We start from the raw sequence: 10,243 nt of genomic DNA, 5'->3' as shown, positions 1-10,243 counted from the left end.
CACCTCCACCTTCCACAGTCACCCATGCATCGAGTCCTCCGCCTTCAGAATTGGCCACTACTGAGAATGAAGCTCAAAAAGTTTACCCCGAGTGGTGCAGCTAACCGCGGTTAGTCATGGCATTCAGTTCCCTGAGATGCGCATTTCTAAAGGCCTCATCTGTATAATAATGCAAATAAACCTTAATCTGTTTATCTAATAGATAAATAAATAAACATGCTGTGCTATGTTGAACAAAAGTACTGAGAAATTATACTATTTAAAGTAAACTGAATTTAAAATAAATGTGTGAAATCTGACTTTGTAAGTGTGTGTTACAGCTAACACTCTGTTTGTTACTAATCGCCCCACAGGTGGGGTAAAAGTAACATTTTACTCCTGGCATTCTATCAACACTGCACAGAAACCATAGGTCCAGCTATCATACTTTCAGGGCTTATTTGTAGGAGAGGCTTGTGTGTTGTTGGTAAAAAAATATGGTTTGTCTGACCCCATTACTTTGTTCATTATTTGACCAAAACCAAAAAGTGTTACTTTGTGTCCCTCTTTCCTCTACCTTTAAAATTTAAAACACTCCCCACATCCTACTTTTGTTTACTATTCATTTATAATAAATGCTTTCAGCTCTCTATGTTAATCATTTATACTGATGAAAACTGAAACTGAACTTTAAGTAGCCACTAATACTGAAACTAAAGGTTATTCAGAAGAAGTCTTGTGATTTCTTCATAGTCTCAGTAATGATTATCAAGGCTGTCTCTCTCTCTTTCTCCCTTCTCTTACGATCTAAGGGGAGGAGCAGTGATTAAGCCAGAAGGAGGCTTTACTCCAGCAGCGTGTCAGATACACACACTCAGTCACAGCAGCGCACAGAGCACGAGCGTGAGCTTCGTACTACCAACCCCACATTCAGACCAACATACAGCTGATACTGGCCGTCTCATAAGCTGGATCTACTGACAGAACTTTGATTTCCTTTGGGATTTCTTTCTCTTTTTTTTTCCCTGAGAGGAACCAGCTGGAAATCTATCTTAAAGACAGTAAGTACTCAACGCTATTTGCTCCAGTACCTTTAACTGGTCGCTGTTAATGATTGATTCACGTCTGCCGGAGTGTTTGGTTAGTGTGCAAATGAAAGGGTTTTATTGCGCTCCTGTTAGACGCTCCGGGCAAGTGGCGAGCCAGCATGGGGGGTTTGTTATTTGTTATTGCAAGGGGCTGCTGGGACAGGATGATCGAGGGGGAGGAAGACAATCCCTCTACTGTAAGACCTTATCTGCAAGGTGATAGCCGGTTGTAACGGATCACGGGACAGGGAGTTCAGCCTGCTTCTGTTTGTGTGCTCGCCTCAAGTGCCTCGGTTTGTTTGGGTTTGGTTTCAAACGATCAGTTTTGTAGGGTGTGTTGGAGTTTGGGTTGGCCGGTGTGTGTGAGCTCTTTGGCAGCAGAGTTGGAGAAGCTTTAAGCTGTGTGTGTTGATCTGTGGAGTTAGTATCTCCTTTTTTTCCAGCAGACTGGAGCATGTGTATGTGGCAGGCAGAAGCGGTGCTGTCAGCGTGGAGGAACTTTCCATGAACTCGGGAAGAAGCTTCGTGAGTGGAGGGAAAATTTGGAAAGTGAGAAGTGTGAGGATCCGTATCAGGAGTTTTGGGATCTTTCAAGATCTGTTATTGGGTCAAGGGCTTGTAGGGGAGTGAATGTTACAGATCTTTGTCAGGATATTTATCAGATTTGTACTCCTGGTTGTTTAGTCATTCATGAAGTTGTGACTATTAATACATTACCCACAGCCTCCCACAAACGTAAATATGAAACCGTCTCAATGAAATAGGGTACTTCTAGACAGGTGGGTTGTTTTTCCACTGTGAACAATATTTAAGATAGAATATTAATTTGAATTACATGGAATAACTGTAAAAAGGGTGATATTAAAGTGAAATTATATAAAAAGTTATATATGGAATAATAATTTATATAATTATATGGAAAAACTACAATAAGAGATCGATCAAACCAAAATATACACTGTGAAAAAAAATCTGTAATTTTATGTTTTTTTCTGGCAGCTGGGGGAATGTACCATAATATAGCAGACGTTAAATTACAGACATTTACCAGAAATTTAAATGTAATGAAATTACCTGTAATTTAACATGCGTTATTGTACAGTACATTTCAGTAATTTAACCGTCTGTTATTTTACGGCAAATTTCTCAAATTTAACGGCCGTTATTTTACGTTTTTTTACCGGCACCCCAGCTACACTTTTTAAACGTTAAAGAGTATTTTATGGATTTGATTGATTCCTGTCAGTCCAGTCATGATATACTGGACCAAACTGGCTTTTTTATATGGATGGAAACTGTCAAAACGTTCTTCAAAATGTCTTCGTTTGTGTTCTACAGAAGAATTGGTGACTAATAATGTGCATGCATACAAAACCTCCTACAGAAATAAATATAAGACCTTATGCCAAGAAATAGTGTATTATGTGGGTTGTTTTGTTTTTAAAAAATGCATGTCTTGAATAGAATAATATAGAATAAAATGAAAACCTTAAACAAGACAGAAGAAAGTTTGAAAGGGGTCCTTTTTATTATTAATTGTTTTAGATCCTTTATACATGAGTGTTTGTGTGTGTGTGTGTGTGTGTGTGTGTGTGTGTGTGTGTGTGTGTGTGTGTGTGTGTGTGTGTGTGTGTGTGTGTGTGTGTGTGTGTGTGTGTGTGCGTGCGTGTGTGTGTGTGTGTGTGTGTGTGTGTGTGTGATTCCTTCTTTGGAACCCAGGAGGTTTCAAAAAATATCTCAGCAGTTTTCATGTGCAGAGAGACCTTTATAATTATGTTTAGAGGTCTAGATGCTATTGCAGGTTTCATGGGCCAAAAAAACAACAACCTGCCTGACATGTACAGTAAAGCAACCAATCACAGTTTGCTATCTTCAGCGTCATGTTTAGGGGTATGAAAAGGTAACATCAATGCCACTACATCAATACAATAACAGACTGACCTTGTGAAACTGGACAATCTATACCAAAACTACATGCTTTTTTTTTTTGAAAAGCCAACATTTAGTGAACAGCTTTTTTCTTCTGTATGAGAAGGTTTTCCATTATGATTTTACTTTCAAGTGTGCCATTTAAAATTGCAACACATATCTCACTGAAATCTTGTAGACTTAGAATTCATCCAGTTTGACCGACAACAAACAATTTTCTTCAAAATAACTTCTTTTGTGTTCCACAGAAGGACATCGTCATACAGGTTTATAAGAGGTTTTGTTCCTCCTCCACTGCTAGTGAGGTTGTCATACATGACTATTTGTATTCACATGAGCATGTGCAATCAGAGCAGATCTTCACTTTAAATTCATGTCCATTGAGAGCTTTCTTTTCTTTTTAGCCAGCAGCTTGTTGGACAGCTGCACGCTGTAGATAACCACTCCAGTAAGAGGATTGAAGGGAGCGGTAACAAACACAGCAATTTTTCTTCAAAGAGCTGAACCTTCATGCCGTTTACACTGTAGACCTGCTTCTCAGTGAAGACATTGAGGGAATGATAATTTTCAGAAAAGTTTTTGGAAAAGTTTGAAGCATTACAAGAATCGTTGAGGTGGAAAAGATGACCTAAAGATCATCAGAGTGAGAGCGATGATTATGCTGTGTTTTTCTTTGGTCTGATCCATAAAGACAGCAGCTGGCAATAGTATTCTGGCTACAGGAGCCTTGACAATGGTCGGCCTGTGTGAGGCTGTCAGAAAGAGTTTGGCTAGTTGGTAAAAACCAGTGCCTGTGATTTCAATAGTGCACAGCCTGTCTGCAGCTTCTATAAGAATACAGCACCATAAACTACCGTATAAGTGAGTTCAATAGTCAGTTCATTTGAATGAACAGCTGTATCGGTTACCTGACTCTGAAACATTTAGGACATTTTGGAGTTTAAAAACTGCTAAAGGAAGTTTACGCTGGTTTATTGGTTTTACTTAGATCTCCTAGGATGATTTTAGATAGTTTTAAGGGATATGGGAGACTTTTCAAGTCGATAAATTTTGACTTTGATCAACTTTGCAAATGCTGTACAGTTAGATAATAATAATAATCATAATAATAATAATAATAATAATCATAATATTAAAATTGATTTTATCATTTTATTTATATATATATAACAATAGACATTATTAAATTATTTTCCATTTATCATGTGAATTAATATACTTTAAAATTTTGTAATTAGTATTTGTTGTTTTATTGTAAATACATTTGTAAGCTGAAAATATTTTATGACTTCTTTATTGTATGCATTTTTTGTTTAATTTATTCAATGTTTTAATATAAAATTTTGAAGAAATTTTATTTTATTGACAAATAATGGAGTAAAAACATGGTTAATCTTCTCACATGGTTGATTTATTCACTATTTAATAACTGATTATTTAGCAGTTGACATGGTATTATATTAATACAACCTGAAATGGAGAAAATGTGGGACTTTTTTAAATGCAATCAAGAATAAAAGATTTGCTGATTACCTTTAACTTTTATTTAAATGGCAAACAAAACTATTTCTATTGTTTTCAGTGAGCAACTGAATTGTATAATCGAAATATATGTATATATATACACACATATATATACATATATATAATGATTATGATGCCTACAATACACTCCAAAATATATAAATAGTTGGAAACAGGCTAATTAAAAAAGTGAAAAGATCATAGAATATTCAAATGAAACCATTTTGAAGCAGCCCACAATAAGCAAGGGAATCGGTGATGAGGACTTCTTGGTTGAGTATAAAATAAGCACCTCAGTCTTTTCAAGTAATACAGGATTTGAATGTTTCTGGAATTCAGCTTGCAATATTTATTTAGGAAAAACTGTTTTATAATGATTTTTTGTGTCCATATAGACATGTGATGCAAAAATGGGTGAGATTTGGCCTAAAATGGTACCTATGAGGGCTTGGTGCTGTTGGGAGACCAGCTTTAACGAATAAAAAAAAAAAGAATAAAAGACACAGAAACAAGAACCTGCTGACTTTGTGGCAGCAACCTGTTACATATTAGGACAAGAGTAAAAACAGCACGGATGCCGACCATATCTCTTCATAGTATCTTTACTGAATATAAAGCACCCCATTCTACGGCCTCTACTCACCACCTGTTTCCCATCCCAGTCATCAGATCCCAAGGCTATTTTCCAGCTTTAGCTTTGATTCCTCCTTGGCTAGCTACTTTATACCTGCCTCTGCGTGTGTGTATGTGTCTAAGAGACTTTTTATTTTCTTTAAATTGGACGGATTAAAAAAACTGGGTCAGTTATCGACTCTGGTTGTAGAATCAAGGAATGTAAATAAGCACGAGTCGTATTTGCTCCTAGATTCTTCTGGCAAGAACTCAAACTCTGCAGAGTGTTGCAACACACTCTTGAGGCACAAACAAGAAAACAGACAAGCACAAACTCTTTTTCCATGTCATTAACTTTGACAGTTTATTCGACACTCCCCAACATTCTCCTCTCAAATAAACATTGTATGTTCTTTGAATAAATTTATTTCTGCGACGCTTAAAACTGTAATGATAATGCCCAAAAACAGCTGTAGGATTGTCCCAGCACCTCTGAAAATATCATTAAGATAACCAATATTAATTAGCTGGTATTAGCTGGTCTCCCAACCCTTTCCCAAAAAAAAGTATTGTAATGTGTGAATTTATATAGCGCAGGGGTGGGCAAACTCGGTCCTGGAGGGCCGGTGTCCTGCACAGTTTAGCTCCAACTCTAATCAAACACACCTGCTTATAGATAATTAGTGATCTTGGAGACACTGATTAGCATGTTCAGGTGTGTTTGATTAGAGTTGAAGCTAAACTGTGCAGGACACCGGCCCTCCAGGACCGAATTTGCCCACCCCTGATATAGCGCATTTATTGTGTGTGGCCATACACCCAAAGCGCTTCACAATCATAAGGGGGGGTCTCTCCACACCACCACCAGTGTGTACCATCCACTTGGATGATGTGACGGCAGCCACTAGACAAAGTGCCAGTGCATGATAGAGCCAATTTGTTGGATGGGGATGACTGGGAGGCCATGATGGGTAAGGGCTGATGGAGGGAATTTGGCCAGGACATCGGGGTTACACCCCTACTCTTTACAGGAAGTGCCATAGGCTTTTTAATGACCACCTCGGTTTAAGGTCTCATCGGAAAGACGGTGCTTTCTGACAGTATAATGTCCCAGTCACTTTACTGGGGCGTTAGGACTCCCACAGACCACAGGTTGAGCGCCCCTTGCTAGCCTCACTAACACCACTTCCAACAGCAACCTAGTTTTCCCATGTGGTCTCCTATCCAAGTACTGACCAGGCTCAGCCCTGTTTAGCTTCAGTAAGTAACTGATCTTGAGCTGCAGGGTGATATGTTCGTGGCTTAAAATATTAATAATAATAATAATAATAATTTTTCAGTTTTGATTTAAAACAGGTTTGACAGAATTTCCTAACATGATTTTGTGACAACACCAACTTGACCATAGGCTAAGAAACCATCTTTAATGGGATGTAACTAGCTTAATCTTGTTAACAGATCTTAGTTCATCCCATAGCCTGGCAAAGCTGGTCTGTTTACTGATAAAGGGATACCAGAAAAAAGCTTAAATCCGAGAACTTCGGATTAACACTAGAACTACCGAAGCAGTCACTTTGTCCATTTTTACATTTTGAAATTTAATAGCATTGGTAAAGTAAAACCATTACAACTATAATGTCCTGCCTTTTCCTATATGTTTGAATATTGCTTTCTAACATTTTTTTTAAATTAAAATTATGCATGCATTTCTATATCTGCAAATGTTTTATAACTGCAGATATAAATGCTCTATTCTCACTTATAAGTACATTTATAATGTGCTCAATTATTGTACTTTCATACTTTGTTACTGATTAATTTTCCATGACTAAATTAAGTATCGCATTATTTACAAATCATTTGTATTAAGGAGTAGTTGGGGGTTTTAAAAATCATTCAGAATGAGTTAGTAAATGATTAATAAACTATTTAAATCAACATTTATATATTGCATTATTCAGGCATACAATAATAGTTAATTTGTATGTTAAGAAATGCTTTAACTCAACTTCATCCAGTTTTGTGACCTAATCTAAAGCGAGGCCTATGCTCTATAAATCTCTAAAAATGACAATTAAAGACTTAGCATCAAATGAACAATAAATCTTTGTAATCTTATTGAGAAAGTAAAATTACTATTAAGTTTTTAACACTGCTTAATAACAAAAGTGCCAAAATATAACATAAAACTGGATACGACAACTATATAATAATTCAACAATGTATTATGATACAACATTTAAATGCTATTTAGCGATGTTTAAACTGCACAGTAATTTTATTTTAGTTAAGATTGCAAAAATATTTATTTTTTTATTTGATACAGTTTCATTTGTGTATCTTGAAATGAATAGAAAGGAATAAAGTCCTTTATTTTCTTTTTTCCTGTTTAGAATATAAATATATATATATATCTTTAATCGTCAATTATAAGGGATTTATAAAGCATGAATAGTCCTCACTTTAGATTAGGCCACAAAACTGGAAGACGTCGAGTTAAAGCATTTATTAACATACAAATTAACTATTATTTCATGCATAAATAATAAATCATGTACTTGTGCATTCTGAATGATCTTTAAAAACCACCAACTACTCTCAAAAACTGGTCTGTACATATGCAATACTTAAATTATTAATGAAAAAAATAATTAACAAAGTATGAAAATACAATTATTAAGCACATTTTTATATGTGATTTTATGTGATTATATGAATTTATATGCTTTAAAATCAAAAATAGATCATTTGAAGCTGCATTTATAAACTGCTTACATCTGATAATGTAGAGTTAATGCTTAACAAATAATTAATTAGCTATTTGCTAATGCTAAATATATGATTCATAGTGTGTAGTTATTATAAAGTGTTACCCATAATAACTTTACTTTATAAATGTCTTTCAAACTTTCAAAAACATTTGGCTTTCAAAATTCATTTAGCAGGATAAAGTGAGGACCACTACTTCGAGGCGGTCTAGTAACCTGTTCACAATCACAGGCTATATATAACAAAAAAGGTGGTATTTTTAGGGTAATGGCGTCATAAAATGTAATGATGGAATTATTTGAATTCTTAAATCTCAATAGAAGCTTTAAATGTAAATATTAAATTACAAAAAATTTGGTACGGTCTTGCGTAAACAGTCATTCTAGTAATTTATTAATAGAATTCTGGTAGTTTCAGTGTTAAATATAGTCCTATTAACTATAAAAAGAAGCCGTATTTTTCAGCATGTTTAATCATTTCCTTTATAGTACGTGCTCGTCTGTTGATTTTAGATGAGTTTTGGAAGCTTTTCAAGGCCGGGACACACCAAGCTGACAGTTGGCCACTGGACAGTATCAGGCCATCGATGAGCATCAGGCTTGTTTGACAGAGAGCACACTGATTGGCTGTTCAGTTATGAATCAGAGTGCAAGAACATGTATTCATTCATTTTGACTTCCACTTAGTCTCCTATTTATCAGGGGTCACCACAGCAGAATGAACCTGCAACCATTCCGGCATATGTTTTATGCAGCGGATTTAGTTCCAGCCACAACCCAGTACTGTGAAAGACCCATACACTCTCGCATTCACACACTATGGCCAATTGTGATTTACACAATTCACCTATAGCGCATGTCTTTGGACTGTGGGGGAAACTGGAGCAAAACATGCAAACTCCACACAATCGGGACTCGAACCAGCGACTTTCTTGTTGTGAGGTGCCAGTGCTAACTACTGAGCCACCATGCCGCCCAGTGCAAGAACAGAAAATATTAAATATTTGCAAATGATATGTATTATCAGATTATCAAAATGAGTAAGAAATACTGTGAAAAATGTACATAAACACTGCTTTGTTTACAGTTTCAGTTTCCCCTTATGGAATGACTATACAGACTACTGGATATAGAAACATACATAAAGACGGGACCAGATGCAGCTGACGTGAAATGACAACACAGTGAGTTTTCATCACCAATAGTTCTTTGACGTCAGCTTGCTGTGTCCCAGGCTTTAGACTTAAGATCCGTTAGCTACTCAGCTACTAAATAAGCATAAGCTTGGCAAACTGGCAGTCTCTCTTAAACCAACAAAGACCAGCAAACCAGCTTTAAGTGGCCTTCCAGGCTTGTTTAAGAGTGGCTTGGGTTACTTTGGTGCTATCAGAATGCACCTCCCCTCTAAAGAAATCAGGATAAAAGGGATGGATTGTAAACCAGGTTTAAATGAGAACGTCTCCTTGTGATCCAACTGACCAAATGTTAATACCAGGTAAACTACACCCAAGATACCATTCAACACCAATTTAGACTGGTATATAAACTATTTTAGCTGAGATAACATGAATAACCTACTGAAATAACTAATAAACACATGACTTGTGGATGGCAGTCAGTGGAAATAAGAGTTAGAGGTTCTGACAGGGTTCATGTAGTTAAATCTTGTAAAGCAAGCAGTACTCGAGGCCTGAGGGGAAAGCAGCCACTGTGTTTTTACTCACTGCTGGGAAGTCTTTAAACATGCGTCTTTAAGGGACGTCACAGACCTCCCCTCAGCGTTTCCCAGTCATACTCTCTCGCTCTCTCCCAGGGGTTTTACGTGGGAACAAGCTCTAAAGCTGGAAACAGACCAAAAGTAAGTATTTGCCTGCGTGTCTCTGAGACCTTCTGTGGCTTTCGACCCTGATGAGAGAGCGAGAGCTGTGAAGAAACAAACAGAAACCCTGTCAGCAGAGGGGGTGTTTTGCACCATATAATATTTGACTTTGAAATATGCAGACTTTTGAAGTTTTAAAGTTCCTGTGAAATTTAAATAAAGTTGTTTACATGTTAGTTGTAAGCATATGTATAAATAATGTGCTCCAAATCAGTGATGAATTTTGTATTTAGAAGATATAATTGTCCAAAGCTTGCAGATTGTCATTTCTGCCTACACTCAAAAAATGAAGTTTGCCCTTGGTTTAATCTACTTATTTAAAATTAGCTAAAGCAACAAAATTCTTGATTTTTTTTTTTGTGAAAACTTAATTTCTTTATGTTCAATCCACCTAAATTAGTAAAAAACAAGTTAATTTAATCACCTTATGTTGTGTGAACACTGTGTTACCCATTTTTTACAGT

At 36.2% G+C, this 10,243-nt stretch overlaps 1 protein-coding gene across 1 annotated transcript in view; it reads left to right on the top strand.

Annotated features, from left to right (window-relative positions):
- The first annotated feature begins 854 nt into the window (after positions 1–854).
- The window catches only part of LOC130245535 (semaphorin-4B-like), a 126,784-nt gene continuing 117,395 nt past the window's right edge, over positions 855–10,243 (top strand). The window contains 1 exon segment of the mRNA XM_056478256.1: positions 855–1,040. The gene's annotated coding sequence lies outside the window, so the exon portion shown is untranslated.

Source organism: Danio aesculapii, chromosome 18 (assembly GCF_903798145.1).
Source record: "Danio aesculapii chromosome 18, fDanAes4.1, whole genome shotgun sequence".
NCBI classification, from domain to species: domain Eukaryota; kingdom Metazoa; phylum Chordata; class Actinopteri; order Cypriniformes; family Danionidae; genus Danio; species Danio aesculapii.
The sequence above is the reverse complement of the archived record's forward strand: the minus strand, read 5'-3'. Positions and strand labels throughout refer to the sequence as shown.